This window comes from Papaver somniferum, chromosome 2 (genome assembly GCF_003573695.1).
Source record: "Papaver somniferum cultivar HN1 chromosome 2, ASM357369v1, whole genome shotgun sequence".
NCBI lineage: Eukaryota > Viridiplantae > Streptophyta > Magnoliopsida > Ranunculales > Papaveraceae > Papaver > Papaver somniferum.
In genome coordinates this window covers 66,558,182-66,582,911 of record NC_039359.1, presented here as the reverse complement: position 1 = coordinate 66,582,911, position 24,730 = coordinate 66,558,182, and the positions used below count along the sequence as shown (strand labels likewise).

Here is a 24,730-nt window from a genome sequence, read left to right as displayed (position 1 = left end):
TTTTTCCAAAATCTGATTTTTGAGCCATTCTATATTCGGAGGTCTGGTTAACTACTATTGCTTCCGATTATGTCAAGTCCAAAATTCAAAAAATTTCACTTTTTTCCAAAATATGATTTTTGAGCCACTCTATATTCGGAAGTCTGGTTAACTACTAAAACTTCCGATTATCTCAATTCCTCCGATTTTAATTTTATCTTCCGAATGCTACTCAAACTTCTTCCTAAAAATTTCTTCTTTACGGATGCTACTCAAACTTCCGATTGTCTCCTTATCTTCCGAATGCTACTCAAACTTCTTCCGTAAAATTTTTATCTTTACGAAAGAAGGTGAAACGTCCGGTTGTGCACTTATCTCCCGATTATATAAGGACAATTTTACCATTTAGAAATATGCGAGATAAGGGGTGAACTCAATTTAGGTTTAGATGATCCTATTTTGTTTTATTATTGGCCCTAACCTCAGTTCCCCCTTCATAATTTGGAATATTTTGGAAGTGATTTGTTGAGGCCCGTATATCCAAAACTAACTTTCTAGTGGGTCCCACACCAATTTGCTTCACGGTCCTACTCCGGGCACGCTCTCCCACTTTAATCAAAAAATTCACAACTTTTCTTTATCCAAACACTCATTGAATTTGTAGAGATTTTTTTCTCAATGGGTTTCCGCAAATTAGTGTCTGTGATTTTGATTTTTACTTTGTTTTGGCTTCTGCCAATATCCATTAATTCATTGAGTTCAGCAGAACTATCAGAAATTCCAACAAATTTCTTAAGTTATGCTAAAAAAAACCAAAGCTTGTTAAATGAATGGTTGATGTGAGAAGGAAAATTCATGAGAACCCAGAACTTGGTTTTGAAGAATACGAGACTAGTAAATTGATAAGAAGTGAATTAGATAAAATGGGTGTTGTTTATAAACATCCAATTGTGTTAGTTATTGAAGACTAATTATTATTTTCTACAGTTAGCCGTGGTTATTTGGGGAAGAGGTTTTCTAAACCGGATAGGATTCTTGGTGGCCACGTCTGTAACCTATATAAATAGGTAATTAGGTCTTGTAGAATTGTATTGTGTAGAAAACGATTAAGAGATCGGTGAGAGATTTCTTGTATAGCTTTTAGGGATAAAGCTAAGATTTCGTTGTGATAACATATTGGTGAGGAACAAGAGACAAGGTTATTGTCTCGGGTAATTGTTTCGGTGTAACCAAGGGTTTGCTGGGATTCACACGACGTTGTAATCGTTTTTCTTCATAGTGGATTTGAGTTGGTGCGGCTCAAACTGGACGTAGACAATATATACAAGTTGTATGTATTTGGTCGAACCACTATAAATCTTGTGTCTTGTGAGTTGATTTATCTTTCTCGTATTATTATAGTTGCTTATGCTTGGTTTACTTATTATTCATCATAATATCTCAAGATCCGTTATTCCGCGGTTGTCAGTGATTCCATAAGAAAATCCTGACAACTAGTATCAGAGCTCGGGTTAGATCTTTAAGGTTTATCGTAGTACGATTGGAGTGGGAGTTATGGGTGATAATAACGAAAGTAAGGTAGCTAGAGTTAAAGTTTTCAATTGGAAGAACTTTGTGTTTTGGAAGTCTCAGATGGAAGACTACCTATATGAGAAAGACCTTGCTGATCCATTGGGTGGAGTTGCGAAAAAGGGAGCACGCAAAGACGATGAATGGACAACTCTTGATCGCAAGTGTGTATCCGTGATCCGTAGATGTCTAACAGAGGAAGTCTACAATAACGTACAAGAGGAAACTAGTACGAAGGATCTTATGGATAAACTTGAAAAGTTGTATCAAAAGTCATCAGCCTCGGGGAAGATTATGTTGTGTGAAGAATTATTTAATCTGAAGATGCAAGAAGGCGAAGCGATTTCAGCACATCTTGGGAAGTTTAAATCAGTTATTTCTCAACTTTCAAAAGTTAGTATTACCTTTGATGATGAAGTTCAAGCTTTACGGTTGTTGTCGTCATTATCAAAGAGTTGGGAAACGACAAGAACAACCATTAGTAATTCCGCAGGTAGCGAGAAGTTGAAGCTTGATGATGTACAACAAAGGTTAATTGCCGAAGAGGAGAGAAGAATATAACAAGGTTACAGTTCTAGTACTTCAAGCTCAGCCTTAAGTATGCAAGAAGAAGATAGAGGAAGGACTTCAAACAGGAACAACAAAAACGCCAGATGAAAGTCTAGAGGGAAGTCTAGGGGGAGATCTCAATCCCGTCCTAGAGGTGTTGTTGAGTGTTGGGCGTGTAAGAAAGTAGGATACTTCAAGATCGATTGTCCGGAAAACAAAGGTGCTAATAATGGTGGAAACAAAGGTAATCAAGAAGAGGTCAATGTAGTTGCAGCTGCGGAACTGGTGAAGGTCCTTGTTGATAACAAGAAGGTGATTACAGAAGGATTTCTACTACTCTCTGAGGACAAGCAAGATGAGTCTTGGATTATAGACTCGAGAGCTTCTTTCCATGCAACGGGTGATAAGAGTGTTACGATCTCTTATAAAGAAGGATACTATGGCCAAGTATTCTTCGGTGACGATGAAGCATGCGACATCATTGGTTTGGGTGATGTGATCTTGAAAGTCAACGGTTCGACATGGAAATTGAAGGATGTACGACACGTTCCAAATTTGAAGAAGAAATTGGTGTCTGTGGGCCAAGTTTGTGATGATGACTGTGAAGTTGTGCTTACGAAACACAATTGAAAAGCGAAGAAATGAGCTATAGTATTATCTCGTGGAGTTAGAGTCGGTACTCTATACCGGACTTCAGATGGAACTACTATAGCAATGGCTAGTAGTGGTGAAGACACTAGCTTATTGCATAGAAGATTAGGGCACATGAGTGATAAGAACATGAAGGTTCTATGTTCGGGAGGATATCTACCTAAGGTGAAGTCTGTTGATATGAGTTTTTGCGAAGACTGTGTTCTTGGAAAGCAAAAACGGGTTAGTTTCAGCAGAGGCGGCAGAGCCTTGAGAAGTGAGAATCTTGATTTGGTTCACACAGATGTATGGGGACCAATTGATGTTGTATCTCACAACGGGTTCCAATATTATGTCACCTTTATTGATGATCACTCAAGGAAGGTGTGGCTTTACTTCATGAAGAATAAGTTCGAGGTGTATGAAGTGTTTAAGAAGTGGAAATCTTTGGTTGAAACATAAACTGGTCTAAAGTTGAAGTGTCTAAGGTCAGATAACGGTGGTGAGTATGACAAAACAAAATTCTTACAGTTATGTGCTACAAATGGAATTCGTTTGGAGAGGAAAGTTCCAAGGACGCCACAGGAGAATGGAGTAGCAGAACGTATGAATTGGACATTGAATGCACGTGCTAGGTGGTGGCTCTCTAAAAGAGTCACAGAAATGATGCCTGCAAGTGCACAGGGTCTGTTGTAGTGAGTGTGCAAGGCAGGGTCGAACCACAGAGACTTGGGTGTGAATTGAAGTAATGAAGCAAGTGACAGTTAACAAGAAAAATCAGTGGCAGTGAACAAGAACAGTGAAACAAAGACAAACAAACCAAGGCTGTTAGCCAAGGGCAGTGATAAAGAAACAAAGGCAGGTCTTCCAACTATGTTCTTGTCCCTTGTTAGTTATCAGTCAGCTTCTAGGCTTTCTGAATAACTAGAAGACAGTTGCGGTTCAAAGCCGGTTGTTCATCTAAGGGTTGGTATAGAAAGGAGGCTAAAGGCACTAAGATGAATTCTAAACCTTGTGGTAGTTGGGGCTCTCACACTGCAACTACCCGCAGAGAAGCTTGCTTAGTGTTTTAACAACCTATAAGGATATTCAATCCTAGACAATTCAATCACAATAAGATCAGAGCATGGATAGGATAAAAACAATTGAAGTTTACAACATCATTTAAAATAAAAACTAACCCTTGAGGTCTGGACTAGCCAGTGATTCACCCAAGAGGATTGGAATAGCCAGTGCCTCAAGGGTTAGTTTTTATTTTAAATGATGTTGTAAACTTCAATTGTTTTTATCCTATTCATGCTCTGATCTTGGGCCCTTGACATCTCTCTCAAGGGCCCAAGATCAGATATGATTTTCTTGGGCCCTTGACATCTCTCTCTCAAGCCCATGTCTTCTCTTATGCCAGTGAATGTAAAGAGATTGCAAAGTCTTCTTCTGTGACACTTCTTCCGCACTCCTCATAGACTTCTAGCTGCATTCTTTCCTCCACTGTTACATACCACGAATTTTCTGCTCCTCTTCTTTTCCAAGCACCAAGCTTTGTTTAACTACCTAAACTTACAAAATTAAGTTAGAATAAACAAATTTACTTGAAAACAATAAAATACAAGATTTGAAATAAAATGGGAAATTAAGGCACATGAATGGGATAAATGCCAGCAAAATGTTATAGAATTATGCATTCTTAGGCACCGATCACTAGGTGCATGAGGTTGCAGTCTGGTTTGCCCGAGACCTTCTGGGTACATGAAACAGAAACGGCTGCTTATCTAATCAATAAGACACCTAATAGTCCATTAGATATGAAGATACCATAGGAGGTTTGGACCGGAAAAAAGGTAAATATTTCATATTTGAAAGTTTTTGGTTGTGTTGGTTATGTTCATCTTAGTCCCGGTGAGAGGTCTAATATAGGTGCTCAAGCAAAGAAGTGTATATTCCTTGGTTACGGAAATGACGCTTTTGGGTATAAACTTTGGGACTATGAGGGTCACAAAGTTATTAGAAGTAGAGACATCATTTTTAATGAGAATGAGATGTACAAGGACAGGAATAAAACAAAAGTTGAAGATGTTGGATCAAATAACGTCGATAAGGAGTTGTATATCGATATTGATGATGTTTCTGGAAAAAATGTGGTACAAGAAGAGCACGATGTTGCTGATGGCGGAGAAGTACAAGAAGGGACTTCTGCTGCAGTGGGAGTTACTCCTACAGTTCCACAAGAAGTACGAAGATAGTCAAGAACTCCGAAACCGAACCCAAGGTACGCTCTGAATTATCTATTACTTACGGATGGAGGTGAACCTGAAGATATTAGAGAAGCACTAGCGGATGATGATTCAGTAAAGTGGAAACTTTATATGGAAGATGATATGAATTCACTTGAGGAGAATGGCACTTGGGTGTTAGTAAAATTACCAAGAGGTAAGAAGGCGTTGCATAACAAGTGGGTTTATCGGATGAAGTCTGAAGTAAATGGAGAAATTCGCTACAAGGCGAGGTTGGTTGTGAAATGTTTCCAGCAAAAACCTGGTGTTGATTACAATGAGATATTTTTTTCCAGTTGTGAAGATGACTACTATTCGAGTAGTGTTAAGTCTAGTGGCTTCTGAAGATCTCTACCTTGAATAGTTGGATGTAAAGACAGCTTTTCTTCATGGTGACCTAGATGAAAAAATTTACATGAAGCATCCAGAAGGATTCATAGTAAAAGTCAAGGAAGAGATAGTGTGCAAGCTAAAGAAGAGTTTGTATGGTTTAAAACAAGCCCCGAGACAGTGGTACAAGAAGTTTGATAACTTCATGCATAGAGGTGGTTACTCACGGTGTAATGTAGATCATTATTGTTACTTCAAAAGGTGTGGTTCTGACTACATCATATTATTACTGTATGTGGATGATATGTTGGTTGCCGGAACATCTCTACAAGAAGTTGAGAATTTGAAGAAACAATTAGCAAGTGAGTTTGCTATGAAAGATCTTGGTGAAGCAAAGCAGATTCTTGGTATGAGGATCATAAGAGACAGAGCTAAGGGTATACTTATGCTTAGTCAGGCTGAATAATATTGAACGAGTGTTGAAAAGGTTCAATATGGAGAATGCTAAACCAGTTAGTTCTCCACTTGGAAGTAAAATTCGTCTTTCAAGTATGCAGTGTGCGAAGACAAATGAAGAAAAGGAGTACATGGCTAACGTACCATATTCTTCGGCGATTGGGAGTCTAATGTATGATATGGTGTGCACGAGACCGGATATTGCACATGCAGTGGGAGTAGTGAGTAGATATCAAAGCAACCCAGCAAAACAACATTGGGAAGTTGTGAAGTGGATTCTCAGGTATTTAAGAGGTAACACAAACGTACCATTGTGTTATGGAAAATGTGGTTCTATCTTGAGGGGTTATGCGGATGCAGACTTCGCATGTGATGTAGATAAAAGGCGAAGTACGACCGGTTATGTTTATACTATGGGGTCAGCTGCAGTGAGTTGGAACTCATGGTTACATAAGTTGGTAACATTTTCTACTACGGAAGCGGAGTACGTAGCAGTAACAGAAGCGAGTAAGCAGATGATTTGGTTACGAGGTTTATTAGATGAGTTTGGAAAGGAACAACGAGATAGTGTTCTGTTAAGCGACAGTCAAAGCGCTGTACATTTAGCCAAGAACTCAGCTTATCATGCTAGGACGAAGCATATAGATATTCGTTATCATTTCATTCGAGATCTCTTAGAAGAAGTAGAGTTGAAGCTCGAGAAGATTCTTGGTTTGAAGAATCCGACGGATATGTTTACCAAGGGAGTTACATCAAAAAAGCTAACGCTCTGCAAGGATTTAGTTGGTCTCTCATAATGAAGATCTGGGAAGGGAGCCGCACTGACAAAGAAGATGTTTTAGCACCGTCAATCCAAAGTTGAAGAAAGGAAGAATTGAGGACAACAAATGAGTCTTCAAAGTGGGAGATTGTTAGTTATTGAAGACTAATTATTATTTCCTAAAGTTAGCCGTGGTTATTTAGGGAAGGGGTTTCCTAAACCGGATAGGATTCTTGGTGGCCAAGTTTGTAACCTATGTAAATAGGTAATTAGGCCTTGTAGAATTGTATTGTGTAAAAAACGATTAAGAGATCGGTGAGAGATTTCTTGTATAGCTTTTAGGGCTAAAACTAGGGTTTCGTTGTGATAACATATTAGTCAGGAACAAGAGACAAGGTTATCTTCTCGGGTAATTGTTGCGGTGTTACCAAGGGTTTGCTGTGATTCACACGACGTTGTAATCGTTTTTCTTCATAGTGGATTTGAGTCGGTGTGGCTCAAAGTGGACGTAGACAATATATACAAGTTGTATGTATTTGGTCGAACCATTATTAATCTTGTGTCTTGTTAGTTGATTTATCTTTCTCGTATTATTATAGTTGTTTGTGCTTAGTTTACTTCTTATTCATCATAATATCTCAAGATCCGTTATTACGCGGTTGTCAGTGATTCCATAAGAAAATCCTAACAAATTGTTGTTACTGGTGTTATATGTTATGTTGGTAGCGGTGAACCACCTTTTGTTGCTTTAAGAGCTGATATGGATGCTCTCCTGATGCAGGTTTGGTTTTCATTTTTGATTTCGGAATTTTTTTTGGTTATGTACATAAGATTTTTGGTGTGATGGGGGTTATTTTTTTTCAGGAGATGGTGGAGTGGGATCATAAAAGTAAAGTTCCTGGAAAGATGCATGCTTGTGGGCATGATGCTAATGTTGCAATGCTTCTTGGTGCAGCAAAAATACTTCAAGATCATCGCCAGGAACTGAAGGTTTGTTTTCCAGATATGCCCTACTCATTCCAATATTTTTCTTGAGGTTGTTGGTTGTTTTTTTACAGTAGAAATGAGTTGGTTTCTTGAGCAATTATTCATTGCTCCATTAGTGTAATCAACATTGATTAGCTTCTGACAGGGAACTGTTGCCTTATTTTTCCAACCTGCCAAAGAAGAGGCAGGGGGTGCGAAGATAATGATAGAAGTTGGTGCATTGCAGAACATCAATGCTATCTTCGCGTTGCATGTGACTCCTATGATAAAATCTGGCTCCGTATCCTCCATACCTGGCCCTATCCTAGCTGGGTACGGCATTTTTGAGGCTGTGATTAGAGGAAAGGGGGGGTCATGCAGCAATCCTACAACATACAATTGACCCAATATTATCTGCATCGAATACAATCCTTAGCTTGCAACATCTTGTTTCACGTGAAGCTGATCCACAGGACTCACATGTACTTACGCCTTCGAACATGTTTTCATGATAGGTCCTAAAAATAAGATTCTTATCAGATGTGTCTTCAAACCATTAAAGGTCTCCTTTGCCATGTCTAATTTCGAGTGTTTCGAGCTGTCTTTTGTTCTTGACAAATGACAATGTCCAATAAGATATGAAACCGGGAACTGTTGATGACCCGAATTTGGGTAAATATTGTGCTTATGAATTATCTAAGAGGGATTTACTTCTTAGTCCAGAAAACCCGACCCAGGTTACTGGCTAGTCCAGCGCCAAAAAACATTTACTCCCTACTCCAAAAAAGTTTTGAAAAGAGTAAATTTACTCTACTAACCCTAGTATATAACATTACGTATAATAATACATATGTTACTACATATGTAATATGTAGTATACTTGTATACTAGTAGTAATTAGTAGTAACTAGTATGTAGTATGTAGTAATAACATATGTAGTATGTAATATACTAGTAGTAACTAGTATGTAGTATGTAGTAATAACATATGTAGTATGTAGTATACTAGTAGTAACTAGTATACTAGTAGTAGTATGTTATGTATTGATACTACATATTGACATGTAGTATGTTATATATTGATATGTAGTATGTTATATATTGATACTACATATTGATATGTAGTATATTATATATTGATATGTAGTATAGTATACTAGTAGTATATACTAGTAGTAACTAGTATACTAGTAATAATTAATAATAACTAGTATGTAGTATGTAGTAATAACATATGTAGTATGTAATATGCTAGTAGTAGCTAATATGTAATATGTAGTAATAACATATGTAGTATGTAGTATACTAGTAGTAATATGTTATATATTGATGCTACATATTGATATGTAATATGTTATGTAGTGATACTACATATTGACATGTATGTTATATATTGATATGTAGTATGTTTGATATGTAGTATGTTATATATTGATACTACATATTGATATGTAGTATGTTATGTATTGATACTACATATCAAAAAAAATTTGTTATGTATTGATACTACATATTTTACTACTAATACTAGTTACTACTAGTTTACTAGTTTACTATACTATAGTAGTATACTAGTTTAGTATAGTAAAGTAGTTACATAATTTACTAGTAACAATAAGATATTTTTGTTACTACTAATACAGTACATATTAATATGTAGTATCACCGTATTGATACTACTAGTATGTAGTAACATACTACTAGTAACATTTACATGTGTTGATACTAATTAGACCTGGAAGGGTGTTTTAGGAATTTATAAAATAAACTTTATAGTCTCCACGAAGTTTTTGGACTAGAGAGTAAATAATCTAGTCCAAAAACATGTTTTTGGACTAAAGAGGAAATCTTTTCCACGGATGGACTAGCCATTAACTGGGTCTGATAGAACTGGACTAGCCAGTAATTCCTACATTATCTAACTGCTGCGTATTCTGATGATCCATTCCATGTTATATTTCTTCATGTAAATTTAGCACATGTTTTGCAGGTAGTAACAGTTACAAAGTTCCATGGAGGTGAGCATTCAATGTTATTCCATATTCAGTCACCATTGGAGGTACTTTTAGATCCCTTTCGAAAGAAATCCTTGTGAATCTCATGCATCGAATTGAAGAGGTGAAATTAAAAATCAAACTTTAAATTTGTTAGCATCCTTAACTTTCTACCATTGGTTAAAAAAATGTTGGAAAACGATTAATAAAATATGATTTTTAAAGTTTTAATAAAAATTATAATTTATTGTTTTCTTTTGTGAATGAAAAACTTATTAGTCCCACGCCGTGGAGTTTCCACTTTTTAATTGTTTTGAGAGACTATATAAGCTTTTTAGTCCCACATCGGGGAGTTCTTCTTTTTAAGTTGTATTATTCCATTATATAAAGAAATTCACTACTTTTGTAAAAACTATGGGAAAGGGATTTCTCTATATTTTAGAGGGACCCCCAAGGGAAGATATTTATATTATTTTCTTATGCGTTCGCGATTTTCTTTAAGGGTTTTTTCGGAGTATCCAAGCTCAAGTTAAGCATCTACTACATATGCTAGTAGTAGGTGTAGTAGGGTGTTTTATCCTGGAGATATCCGTCCTGTGAGGGTTATAGCATCACTCTTGAGTGTATCCGGGTGCTAATATCTTAAGGGAAACGTGTTGAACACGTGACTCACTCTGTTTTCCAAAGTTTTTCCTTGTTGGGATTGCGAAGATCTGGGGAGCTCGTCTGTTTCATCAAATCGATCACTTCCACTATAAAGGAGCTAAGTATCAGTAAATTTTGTTTATTTAAATTTTTCCTTGTTTTTGATTATTGCACCCAACAATCTTAAGACATTAGAAATTTGTAATAATCATGGATGTTAATTGTGAAGTGAAAAACAAAAAACGAATTTTTGGTTAGCGGTAGAGTTTCAAATTTATCTCTTCACCTAAAAGGAATTTCGATGAACCCTTTTGACCTAATGTAGTAGACATCCTGATAGTTCCCCACATAAAATTTCAGAATTTTGGAGTTGTAAAAGTTTTTTTTTTTTTTTGATATTTTACAAAACAGAGAAACGTTCCTGAAAGATTCTGATGAGCAGAAATTTGTTGTTAACTAAATTAGTTTTTATTGGGTAACCATGAGTTTTTTTTTTTGAAATGGTAATTCAAACAAAGTTTGTATATCTAGATGTTATCTTCAAAACTCATATTTTATTTTCCGATTTAGAACTAAGGTTTGTGAGATGTGGTGTTTTAGGTGATTGTGAAATTACTATCTCCCTAGTCAGAGTATAAACGAAGATTGTGACATGAAACTGGAAAGGGACATGGCTAACAGGCGCATGTTGATGAATTCAAGTCTTCCAAAGCTGACAAAGGCGACAACATGAAACAGGACCCTAAGTGTAGTCTTCATAAGAAAGGTATGTTTCGTAAACCAGAATTTGGCATTACTTTAATTAAGGGTGATTGTTATGTTTGTAAAATTCCTGGCCACACGGTAGTAAATTGTAGATAACATAAAAACCTTAAAAAGTAGAAAGTTAATGCTAATTTAGTTGAAACAAACTAGAACGAGTTCAATGGCATGATGTCGGAAGTTATTTTAATAACCAATATGAGATACCAGTAGGTGGACTCTGGAGCCACCAAGAATGTTTGTTGAAACAGAGACCTGTTCACCTCCTATCAGAGGATAGGGGATGCCGAGAAACTCTTTTTAAGTAACTCATCTTCAATAGAGGTTGCATAAAAAGAAAAGGCCGAGCAGAAGCTCATATCTGTAATATTCTCACATTGAATGAAGTTTGAAGTTTTCATGTTCCGAGCATATGCAAGAATCTTGTATCTTGTTCTATTGTAGATTGTAAAAGATTTAAGATCTTAATTGAATTTGGAAAACTTGTTGTAACTAGGCAACGATTTTTTAAGCAAGAGTTATATGACTTTGGTTCTATATAAGCTTAACGGAAAAACTGATGATGTGAACATAGTTGATTCTTGTGCTTTCTTTGTGTGATTGATTGTTTTACGTGGTAGACTTGGAACCGTAAACTTATAAGTCAATACTTAACTGGATAGCATAGGCTGCGCGTACCCAAGTTTAGTTTTGATTTTGAACACAAAAGTGAAATCTGTGAAGAATCAAATATGCTATAAAACCATTTAGCACAAATGTTCAGAGTAATTCTAAGCCTTTAGAACTAATTCATTTAGGCATAGTGGACATGAGTTCAATCCAAAACCACTGTGGTAAAAGATGGTTAATAACTTCCGTAGATGATTGTACGAGGTACTATCTTGTATACTTGCTTAGGGATAAGGATGATGCCTTAGAAGCCTTAAGATGTATAAACTTGAAGTTGGAAACCAATTAGAAGCCTTGAACATAACAACCTTATCCTTAAGGAGATAATAATTTCCATGTTGATTAGTTCAGGATTACCCGTGGCCTTGTGGGGGGAGGCAGTCCTCTTAACTAGTATATCCTGAATAGAGTACCCTTTTAAGGATCAGATGAAACTCCATATGATTTATGCAAAGGTAGACGATCTTCTTATGAATGCGTCAAAGTGTGGGGGTGTTTTACTAAGATTGTAATTCCTCTTCCAAAAAGAACTAGATTGAAACCAAAAATGTTGATTGTGTCTTTATATAGGGTATGCTGAGTATACTTCTACATATATATTTTTGGTTGTGTGTTCTGATTTTTTCTGACATTGGTGTGAATATTATTACGGAATCCAGGGATGCTGAGTTCTTTGAACATGTTTATTCTAAACATGTACCTCATTAGAGATGTGTTGTTGATCCCCTAAATTTATTTTCAATTAGTCAGAACTTTTTTTAAAGGAAGATGAACTTGATGTTGAGCCTAAGAGAAGTAAAACAATTATACTTGAGACTTCTTATGAAATCGACTTCATAACATGTCTAGCTTAGTCTGAGCCCAAGATTTGTAAAGAAGCACTGATATCTACTGAAACCTCATTCTGGTAAGAAGCTTCATTTAGTGAAATGGACTCAGTCCGTCGGAACCAGACTTGGGAGCTTGCTAGTTTACCTCCAGGGAGTAAGACCATGGGATGTAAATGAGTCTTTAAGAGGAAACGATAGGTAGATGGAACTGTGGAAAAATATTAAGTTAAGTTGAAGGTGTAGATTTCCTTGATTGTTATTCACTTGTGACGAGAATTACTTCTGTTGAGATGCTAATTGATATTGCTTCCATAAACAACTTGGAGATACATCAGATGGATGTTAAGACAACTTTTTCTAAAACCGTGAATTAGATAAAGAAATTTACATAGACCAACCTGAGGACTTTTTAGTGAAAGGTTATGAAGACAAAGTTTGTAAATTGAACAAATCTTTGTATGGTTTTCAAATAAGCACGTAAATAATGACATGTAAAATTTTATCATGTGATAATATGTAGTGGATTTAAGTTAATGAATCTTACAAGTGTATTTACAAGTAACTTGTTAAGGATGCCTGTGTAATTGTATGCTTGTATGTTGATGATATGCGTATACTTTATACAAACATAGATGTGATTAATTCCACTAAAAACATGCACTGAATGAGAACGTTAACTAGAAAGACTCAGGCTCTTTTGATGTAATCTTAGGGATGAGGATTAGAAGATAATCAAAAACTTATAATCTTAGTCGTTCTTATTATGTTGAATTTGTGCTTATTAGATACAATCAATCTGATTGTAAGCCTGCGTGTACTCCATACGATTCTTCTTATAGACTCGAGAAAAATAAGGGTAATGGAGTATCTTAACTTGAATACTCAAGAGTTATAGGATGTATGATGAATTTAATGAACTGTAAGAGTCCATACATTGCCTATACTGTGAGTAAGTTAAGTATATATACTTGTATTCCAGAACAAGAGCATTGGGATGCACTTAGTAGAGTATTATGGTACCTAAAATACTCTATTACCTTTTGTTTGATTTATGAAAGGTATCTTGTTGTCCTTGAGGGACTTTGTGATGCAAACTGGATAGCTGACTCAGAGGAGTCTAAGTCTACCAGTGTATATGTTTTCACTCTAGCAAGAGAGTTTGTTTTTTGGAAGATTTTCAGACAAACATATATTGCTCAATTCATTATGGAATCTGAGAGTATTGCGTTAGATAAAGCACGAGAGGGGGCCGAGTGCCTAAGATGCTTTTTAGAAGACATTCCTCTCTGGCATATGCCAGTGCTAGATATATCTATGCATTTTGTTAGCCAATCTATAATAGCTAAAGCTAAAAATAACTAATCTCAATCGGCATTATTTCTTGATTGGATAAAGTCCAAGGAGAATATCACACAACTTTTGATGAAAGGTTTATCCAAAGAGATAGTTAGAAATATATCGAAGAGGATGGGGCTGATGAGTGCTAAAAAAGTGCATATTTCTATATATTTTTCTTGGCATTTAACTCATCTTTTGTGCATTAATTCTACATTTTATCCCATATTCTGTATTTTCTTTGTTTTCAAGAATAAATATTTTTATTAATTAATTTTGCATTTTTAGGTTGTAAATAAAGTTTGGATGAATTGCGGAGCGAAAAGAGAAGAAAAGTAATGAAAAGTCGGGAGGAGTTACACAAGGAAGCCGCGAAAAATGTCGTGCACAAGACCAAAAGGCTATAAGTGGGCTTGAAGAGGAAGAATTGTTCTTAAAGAAGATATGGGCTTGGCATACCCAAGGCCCAAAACCCTTACCCAAACCCATTTTCTATATCCAAGCCCGTCTCGGATTTCAGCCGTCAGATCGAAGCATTTCAGCATCCTACGGTCGCTCCATCATCGCACATCAAACTCCGAAGCCCCCGCTTTACATCGCAACGCCCATCTCCATCTTGGGTCGTCCGTTTTGCTACATCCCTTCATCCGACGGTCGCTCCACGCTTACCTCCGTATCGCCGTTGGATCCACCTACCATCTTCCCATCCATCGCTCCTTGTCGCACATCATCAAACCTCGCTGAACCCGCCTAACACCCAAGTATCGAACACCCTATACCCAACCAAACGCACCTTTCTTCCCAAAACCATCGACTCCATCTTCTCCATTCCTCTACAGACGCCATACCACCACCATCTCCACCACCTGCTCCTCCACCTGCTCTCCCAACTGCTCCGCCATCACCACCATAATCACCACAGCGTCAAACAATGATAACCCATCATTGTTCCCCTCTCCCTAGTCCCTCTACTTTACTTATTTCACACATTTTCAACCGAAACCCTAAAGTGTGAAATAGGTAAATTAGGTCGATCTAGAGGCAAATTGACGGTATGGGAAGCAAGAGAAGACTAATTCTAAGCATGGGTCGAAGTTTGATTGGAGTCAGAGATTAGGTAAATTTCTAATTTTAATTTCTAAAACCCTAATTTTTCTGATTTGGGAACTTTTGGGGGGAAATCAATTGTACGTCTAATTGAAGCATGGGTTGGTTGATTGGGTTGTTATCAGTGTGTTAGGTGAGTGAATTTTGGATTTTTTTGGGAAGAACCCTAACTTGTAATTGGGTATAAATATGACTGTGGGTGTAATGTAAAAGCTTATGCTGGAATAGCCAGTGTCCAGAACTTTGATGTTCTGCATATGTTCTATGTTTGGTTTTGTGTAATGTTCATGATGTTTTAATTCCATTTGCTAGGGATTTGATGAAACCTTAGTGTACTATTGAATGATGAATTGCTAGGAAGGCCTGTTTGCTTGAGTAATGGGAAGAGGTTGGTGCTCTGATATGCCTGTGATTGACTGTGCTTTCAAAAGACAGTCAATGCTAGGGGCAAATCAGTGAGCAAGCTGATTTTCTCCCCATTCTAGTTGGATGCTTAAGATTTTAAACCTAGAATTGCATTGTTTAGCTAGGAAACAAGGTGGATTCTAAGCCTTAGCTTAGCCACAGCCGCAATCTCCTCCCTGCCCTTGGCTAACAGCCTTGGTTTATTTGGCTTTGTTTCCTGTTAACTGCCACTGTTACCTTTGCTTCATTGTTTTTATTCTACTTCACTGTCACATTTACTTCACTGCCTTCACTAGTTCAGTTACAACCATTGTTCACTCTTACACATTTTGACATCTCACTGTCCTCAGCTGAGTTGTGTCTCAACACAGCTCAAAGTTCTCAACTGCCACTGTTTTAGCTTAGGAAATCTTCAAACATACACCCAAGTCCCTGTGGAATGACCTGTTCTTGCACATACACACTACAATGACAACTGTGCACTTGCAGTTTAACATGTAGGCCTTTCTGTCTCCCTTTATCCTTTGTCTTATTTTCTTACTCCTTTAAAATCCTACCAAGTTTTTGGCGCCGCTGCCGGGGACTTGGCTGCCGTGTTTTTGAAGTTTTTCTTGCTGTTCTTTGCATGCTCATACCTGCTGTGTAGTTCTGATAAGCATCTTAGTGTACTCATCTTGCATATTGCATCTGTAGCTGTAACTTAGTACCACCTCTAGTGCATCTGCATCATTTGCATAATCTCTTCTCCTTTGCTTCAACTGCATCATTCTGGGAACTGAACCTCTTCTCTGAGTTGCCAGGTGCTTGTGGTGCTGTTGTTGCAGCATGTTGCTGCTGAATTGCTCCTGTTGCTGAAGCTGTTGCCCCTGCTGTTGTTGCTGTGAGGCTGAGAACAAACCTCTGGTGCTGATGTGCTGCTGTGAAGCCCAAATAGAGCTGAGCTGCTTCTCCTGCTGCTGCTCCTGATCCTGCTGCTGTTCCTGGTCCTGCTGCTGTGCCTCAGCTGTTGCTGCTATGCAAAGGCAAGTTGTTGCTACCCCCTGCTGGTCCTGCTGTTGCTATGATCCAAAGCCCAACTGGGCTGATTCCAAGCAGCTGAAAAAGAACAAAGCCCAACTGGGCTTTGCAACTGAAATACCCAACTGGGCCTCAGAAAAGCCAAAGCTTAGGATGATCTAAAGCCCAACTGGGCTTTTGCAACCTAACTGAGCAGCTGGGCTGTGCTTAAGCAAGTAAGCCTAAACCCATTAAGAGAACCCAACCTGTGGGCTTCCATTTTTAATTGTGGGCTTGTAATATTAAAGCCAATTTTTGGGCTTTTTATTTTTATTGGGTTTGTAATTAATTTTTGTGGGCTTGTTTGTTTAATTTGTGGGCTTGTATTTAATTTTTGTGAGCTTGTTTAATTTGGACTTGTATTCTGGGTTTTTAAACCCAGCTGAGCTTGTAACCGATCACGCTAGGTTAACTCGTTAGTGGGCCGAGTACCCAAATTCTAGGCCGAGATTTTGGACTCAGTTTCACCAAACGTTTTCAAACCAGCTGAGCCAAAGCAAACACAAAACCAACAGTGGGCTTGCTCCCATTCAAAAACCAAATTTTATTTTCTTTTTTAAAAAAAAAAAAAAAAAAAAAAAAAAAAACCAAAATTTTTTACTTTTCTCCCATTCAAAAACCAAATTTTACTTGCTCCCATTTTAACAACCAAATTTTTTTCTTTTATCCCATTAAAACCAAACTTGCTCCCAAATTTTAAAAAACCAAAAATTGCTCCCATTTAAACCAAATTCCCAAATAGGCTTTATCCTTAAAGTCTAAAACCAAAATTTTGAAACCCATTACTGAAAATTGTGGGCCTTATTCTCTTTTTAATTGTGTAATTGCTTGATAAACATAACATGTCTGGATTTTGGTCTGCTCCTGGGGATGGAAATAAAACTCTTAGAGAACTTACTTATGGGCTTGTACAATTGTTCATTGAAGATGAGCATGATATAGGAAAAATTGAATCTTCTGTAGACACTAATGTTCCTATAATTGAAAATGAATTAGTTGTGTCTGATTCCATGCCTAAGTCACAAGATGCTGTCCCTTCTGATGTTGATGTGAGTACTTTGGACAATCATGATCCCGATTTAGGTCTTGATGTTTTGTTCCATGAATGTGTGCATGATTTACCTGTTTCTGATTTAGGGAAAGTATGTGCTAGTACTATTGATCGTACAAATGAAAATAACTTAGATGCACCTACTTTCTCGCCTAAATCACAGATTGAGATTTTTCCACCCAAGCTAGATTTGGTTTGTCACAAAAATTTTAAACCAACTATTCTGAGAGTCCCTAATCTAGGATTGGAACTGTGTGCCTCCGAAGTCCTTTTGGACCATTTTGCATCTAAATATAACATCTTTAAAGAAACACAGTTGGAATTAATTTCTCTGACCATCCCAAACACAGTCCATTTTGAGCTAGACCTTGTGCATGATGAACCCCCAAAACTGCGAGATTTTGTTTCCAAAATTTTATCCGTTGAAAAATCCAGGCTTGGGGGTAGCTCATTTTGTTTCACAGCTTCACTTGCATGCCTATCATATTATTATTGTGTGAAACTGTTGAAACCTCTACACTTTGTCTTTTGGGTTGATCCTCAACTCTTTAGATTGTTAGTGTATGGTGAATTTTTGTATATAATCCAGTAGATAAAATTTCTTAAAACCCTTTTGTTCCTTTTGTATATATTTTGCTAATCCAATATGATCTCGGCTGAAATATGTTGGATTTTTTTTTTCCTTGAATAACGGAGTTTTAATTCTGCTTTCGCCGAAATCGGGTACTCTCTCTCCTTTTACTCTATTCAGCATGTCCCTTTCCATATGTTGCATTTTAATTCCTTCCATATTTTTAAACATTGAGGACAATGTTTAGTTTAGGTTTGGGGGTATAGAGTAGATACCACGATAATATGCCATAAGTGAAAACAAAACTCCATCTTTTTTTGAAAAAATTGAAAAATTCCAAAAAAAAAAAAAAAAAAAAAAAAAAAAATTGAAAAATCAAAATAAAAAATTAAAAAATTAAAAAACATAAAAATGGAGCTCATTTACCTTGAAATGTTGAATCTTGTGCAAATATGTATTTTTATTAGGAGTCTTAGTCTAGATATTTAGGCACCCTGATTCTAGCACAATTCACATAGTGATAAGAAATTTGCACGCGCACGATCTACCAATACATGTATGGCCTCGATCTTCAAGGTGTTTGATAGGAAGTCACGATTGCCAATCACTTTAGAATACTGAACGAAACTTGACTAGCTTGTTCTTTGGTTGGTTGGGATAGAAGGTGGAGGTTACATTAAGAAAGACAACCATCGAATTTAACTGGGTGCATCAAAAAGGGCTACCTCTTGCAAAGTGTCATGTAATCTTTTGTTTCCTTTTGTATTTGTATCAAAAGTGTTTCCTTATTCAAAAAAAAAAAAAAAAAAAAAAAAAAATGTATATTTTCAAAAAAAAAAAAAAAAAAAAAAAAATATCAGAAAAATACAAAAAATCAAGTATTTATCAATTCCATCATCTCTTGTTCCAAAAATAAAAAGAGAATAGTCAATGTAAATAAGAGTCATGTAAATAGTCATTTTGTTGTTTCATTGTAATAAGCAAGGAAGGGTGTATGCCATTGATGTACAACGCGAGTAATTGTGAAATACCTCCAACTCATTCACAATTCTCGTAAAGTCCGGACAGCTAGCTAGATTTCGACCTTGGTTCTTAGCCTGAGAAACTATCTCTTGGTGATTAGTAGTCATAACTTCAGATCTTTCTTTACACATGTGTAGATACACTTTACACTCTTATCACATGTCTTTTTTTGTTATTAGTGCTAGGATTGTGCCTTTGATAACTAGATTGACATCTCCATTTTGCTGTGAGCTTAAACTGACTTGCACATGTCACATTTGATGGAATCTGAGCTCATATTTTGACCTAGAACTTTGTAGGTACGTTCTAAGCAAACCTTCACGAGACTTCAACTCGTCCACTAGGGACACTTAGTGGTTTAAAAGGCTTAGTGCATACGCTAAATGCATTCGAGAGACCAGCGACAGTGGTATAGTTAGGATTTCCTTAGTTTTGTTTTACTTGAGGACAAGTAAAATTCAGGTTTGGGGGTATTTGATGAGTGCTAAAAAAGTGCATATTTCTATATATTTTTCTTGGCATTTAACTCATCTTTTGTGCATTAATTCTACATTTTATCCCATATTCTGTATTTTCTTTGTTTTCAAGAATAAATATTTTTATTAATTAATTTTGCATTTTTAGGTTGTAAATAAAGTTTGGATGAATTGCGGAGCGAAAAGAGAAGAAAAGTAATGAAAAGTCGGGAGGAGTTACACAAGGAAGCCGCGAAAAATGTCGTGCACAAGACCAAAAGGCTATAAGTGGGCTTGAAGAGGAAGAATTGTTCTTAAAGAAGATATGGGCTTGGCATACCCAAGGCCCAAAACCCTTACCCAAACCCATTTTCTATATCCAAGCCCGTCTCGGATTTCAGCCGTCAGATCGAAGCATTTCAGCATCCTACGGTCGCTCCATCATCGCACATCAAACTCCGAAGCCCCCGCTTTACATCGCAACGCCCATCTCCATCTTGGGTCGTCCGTTTTGCTACATCCCTTCATCCGACGGTCGCTCCACGCTTACCTCCGTATCGCCGTTGGATCCACCTACCATCTTCCCATCCATCGCTCCTTGTCGCAGATCATCAAACCTCGCTGAACCCGCCTAACACCCAAGTATCGAACACCCTATACCCAACCAAACGCACCTTTCTTCCCAAAACCATCGACTCCATCTTCTCCATTCCTCTACAGACGCCATACCACCACCATCTCCACCACCTGCTCCTCCACCTGCTCTCCCAACTGCTCCGCCATCACCACCATAATCACCACAGCGTCAAACAATGATAACCCATCATTGTTCCCCTCTCCCTAGTCCCTCTACTTTAATTATTTCACACATTTTCAACCGAAACCCTAAAGTGTGAAATAGGTAAATTAGGTCGATCTAGAGGCAAATTGACGGTATGGGAAGCAAGAGAAGACTAATTCTAAGCATGGGTCGAAGTTTGATTGGAGTCAGAGATTAGGTAAATTTCTAATTTTAATTTCTAAAACCCTAATTTTTCTGATTTGGGAACTTTTGGGGGGAAATCAATTGTACGTATAATTGAAGCATGGGTTGGTTGATTGGGTTGTTATCAGTGTGTTAGGTGAGTGAATTTTGGATTTTTTTGGGAAGAACCCTAACTTGTAATTGGGTATAAATATGACTGTGGGTGTAATGTAAAAGCTTATGCTGGAATAGCCAGTGTCCAGAACTTTGATGTTCTGCATATGTTCTATGTTTGGTTTTGTGTAATGTTCATGATGTTTTAATTCCATTTGCTAGGGATTTGATGAAACCTTAGTGTACTATTGAATGATGAATTGCTAGGAAGGCCTGTTTTGCTTGAGTAATGGGAAGAGGTTGGTGCTCTGATATGCCTGTGATTGACTGTGCTTTCAAAAGACAGTCAATGCTAGGGGCAAATCAGTGAGCAAGCTGATTTTCTCCCCATTCTAGTTGGATGCTTAAGATTTTAAACCTAGAATTGCATTGTTTAGCTAGGACACAAGGTGGATTCTAAGCCTTAGCTTAGCCACAGCCGCAATCTCCTCCCTGCCCTTGGCTAACAGCCTTGGTTTATTTGGCTTTGTTTCCTGTTAACTGCCACTGTTACCTTTGCTTCATTGTTTTTATTCTACTTCACTGTCACATTTACTTCACTGCCTTCACTAGTTCAGTTACAACCATTGTTCACTCTTACACATTTTGACATCTCACTGTCCTCAGCTGAGTTGTGTCTCAACACAACTCAAAGTTCTCAACTGCCACTGTTTTAGCTTAGGAAATCTTCAAACATACACCCAAGTCCCTGTGGAATGACCTGTTCTTGCACATACACACTACAATGACAACTGTGCACTTGCAGTTTAACATGTAGGCCTTTCTGTCTCCCCTTATCCTTTGTCTTATTTTCTTACTCCTTTAAAAGCCTACCAGGGGCTTAAGCTCATAATTAAACTTGCCATGAAGGATACTCAACTTGCTGACTGGAGATCCCAAGATCAAGGTTTCGAATGAGACAAATAATTTGTGGTGGGTAAAGGTAAACACTATAAGAGAATTTCATTCTCCGTCCCTTCCCTATGGTGTAGACGTGATAGTATGACAGCATGTGAAGGATGACTTTTAAGAAGTCTTAATGAGTTCTATAGTTTCAATTTAAGATTGAAGTGGGGTGTAGCAGTAACACTGTTTATGGAAACTCACCTGTCTGAATGAGGAAGTGGGGCCGCTTCCTATGAGAATATGAGCTTTGATTCTCTAGAGCTTTCTGAGAAACAGGATATGTCCAGGGCCAAATTGGACAAAACGGCACGAGCTTGGCAGCAACCTTGGAGATATCATCCGTGGTCATTATCGAGAATTACATCAAATGCTAGCAGTTCAAGACATAGTTCAATGTCTCTAGCTAGTAATTCCGGTAATATCTCACTAAGCAAAGGTTCAAGACCTCATGGACACCTCTGCCTAAAATGGTATTTCCTGCACTTTTTATGTGATTTTCGTGTTGATGGTTTTGGTATTACCGGAACTTAGGACCTAAGGGTCATTAAGGGTTCACTAGTTAATGTTTTTCACTTTGGTGAAAGGAACCTTTAGTCTCACTTGTGAGGAACTAAAGATGAAAGATATCTATACTCTATGATTTTTGCAATCCATAGTATGACCCTGGGGTCAACACTGTTGTCTGAGGGAGATGGCGTTGGAATGGCTAGTACGACTTCAACATGCACGATCTGTCTGTCTGTTCAGTCAGTTTCGCGAGATTGAGTTGTTGATTTACCAAGATCTATCTGTGTTTTCGTGTTTTATTGAGTTTTCATTCATGTGGGGGATTGTTGGAAAACAATTAATAAAATATGATTTTTTAAGTTTTAATAAAAATTATAATTTATTGTTTTCTTTTGTGAATGAAAATCTTATTAGTCCCACGCCGTGGAGTTTCCACTTTTTAGTTGTTTTGAGAGACTATATAAGCTTTTTAGTCCCACATCGGGGAGTTCTTCTTTTTAAGTTGTATTATTCCATTATATAAAGAAATTCATTACTTTTGTAAAATCTATGGGAAAGGGGTTTCTCTATATTTTAGAGGGACTCCCAAGGGAAGATATTTTTAAATTATTTTCTTATGCGTTCGCGATTTTCCTTAAGGGTTTTTTCGGAGTTTCCAAGCTCAAGTTGAGCATCTACTACATATGCTAGAAGTAGGTGTAGTAGGGTGTTTTATCCTGGAGATATCCGTCCTGTGAGGGATATAGCATCACTCTTGAGTGTAGCCGGGCGCTAATATTGAACACGTGACTCACTCTGTTTTTCCAAAGTTTTTCCTTGTTGCAACTGCGAAGATCTGGGAAGCTCGTCCGTTTCATCAAATCGATCACTTCCATTATAAAGGAGATAAGTATCAATAATTTTTGCTTATTTGATTTTTTCCTTGTTTTTGATTATTGCACCCAACAAAAAATATTGGTTCTCTTCTTCCACCGTGAATATTACAGGTTATCGTAGCACAAGCTGCAGTCAACAGATGCAATGCTACTGTCGACTTCTTCGCAGATGATAACCTTTACCCTGTAACTTACAACAATGAAGTACTGTATCAACATTTCATAAATGTAGCAGGGGATATGTTTGGGACCCAAAAAGTGGAAGGCATGAAACCAAGAATGGGATCAGAGGATTTTTCAATTTTCTCGGAGCTGATTCCCGGATATTATTTCGATCTCGGCATGAAGAACGATACACTTGGAAAATTTGAGAATCAACATTCCCCTTACTTCACTCTCAATGAAGATGTACTTCCTTATGGTGAAGCATTACATGCATCATTGGCTACTAGATATCTCCTTGAACTCGAATCGTTATCTCATCTCTCTCACAGAATTGGACAGGATGAATTGTAAGTTTTACTAATTCCATCCGTAATTACTCTAAGTAAGATTCTTTCTCCAACAGTAAGATAGTGTCAGTATAGCTTAAGAGATATTGTGGATGACCTTGCTCACCAAACCAAGGGGTGTCTGAATGCTGCGAATGTTACAGTAAACATACCTTTGGTTTGGTGAGCAAGGTCATCCACTATTTCTCTTAAGCTAAATTGTTTGTAAATATTTCACATTAGCAATTGTAAATAAACGTACACATTTTCTTGTAGTTTGTAAATTTTACCTCATTTTTCCTGGTGACAAATGACCTGCTGATGATAAAAGTGAAGTTTATATTAGTCAGCAGACAAAAAGATCGTTCTTGCCGACACATCACAAGAAGTAGTTTTTCAACTTAAAGGCGGATATTAGTTTGGGAACTAAATTTCAGAATGACTTCTAGAAAAAAAAAAAGAGCAAAATTACTTGGCTTTTCTTGATTCCGGAGGTTTCCTAACAGACTCTCAAAATAAAAAAATTGTGGATACAAAATATCGCTCAACCAATAAGAACACTACGTCAATCTAAAGGAGAAGGGTACAAGCCCACTACGTCACAGCTGATACACGCGATGACGTCACAGGAATCACGCAAAACGTGTGAAGGAAAGCGCGATGATCACAAGTGTTAGTGATAATATCGCCTCCCAGATCCGAAATAAAGTGCTTTATCAGCTGTCCTCCACTATGTAACTTCTATAAAAGGGACAAGGAGCAATTGTATAAGAGAGAGATCTTTTTGGGAGTCTGCGTAAGGAATTCAAGAGAGAGAAAGTAATTTGTTTTCCAAGTTAGGGTTTGATGGTGTTTGTATGATAATTTATCTCTCAATAATAATACTTAGAGTTTTTATCCAATATGACTTAGATCCGTTTCATATTACCTCTTGGGTGCGACTACAGATTTCCTATAGTTATATTTTAGCGCATAGAAACAACTTGGAGGAGTAAGAGGGTTGCTCCTCACCTGTGAAGTTTTCAAAATAATTTAAATCCATTATCTATTTTGTTTTTCAAGATCTTAAACTTTGTTTAAAACTAAAAAACACCGGTAGTTGTTTAGATAGATATTTTTCAAAAGATTTGACAATTTTTGGAGATCATTTCCATACCAATGTTTAGATCTTAAAGAGGGTTTGAGTTTTCTTTCATATTTAAAAATCTCACGAGCTTTCAAGAATATTTTCTGTTCTAGCAGCTACTATTCTAGATTTTGAGAGATTTTATCATAACCCGTCAAAATAAGATCACACCACAGATACCAGATTGGTGAGTGTAACATCCAGATTGAAACATGTCATAGAAACAAGGAGGAGTAGACAAGTTGAAAACAGAAGAAGAAGAGAAATGGGTGAAACATCAGGTATGGGTGAAATGC

At 37.1% G+C, this 24,730-nt stretch overlaps 1 pseudogene; it reads left to right on the top strand.

Moving 5' to 3' along the window:
• The first annotated feature begins 693 nt into the window (after positions 1-693).
• On the top strand, positions 694-23,333 carry LOC113351265 (annotated as a pseudogene).
• The last annotated feature ends 1,397 nt before the right edge of the window (positions 23,334-24,730 follow it).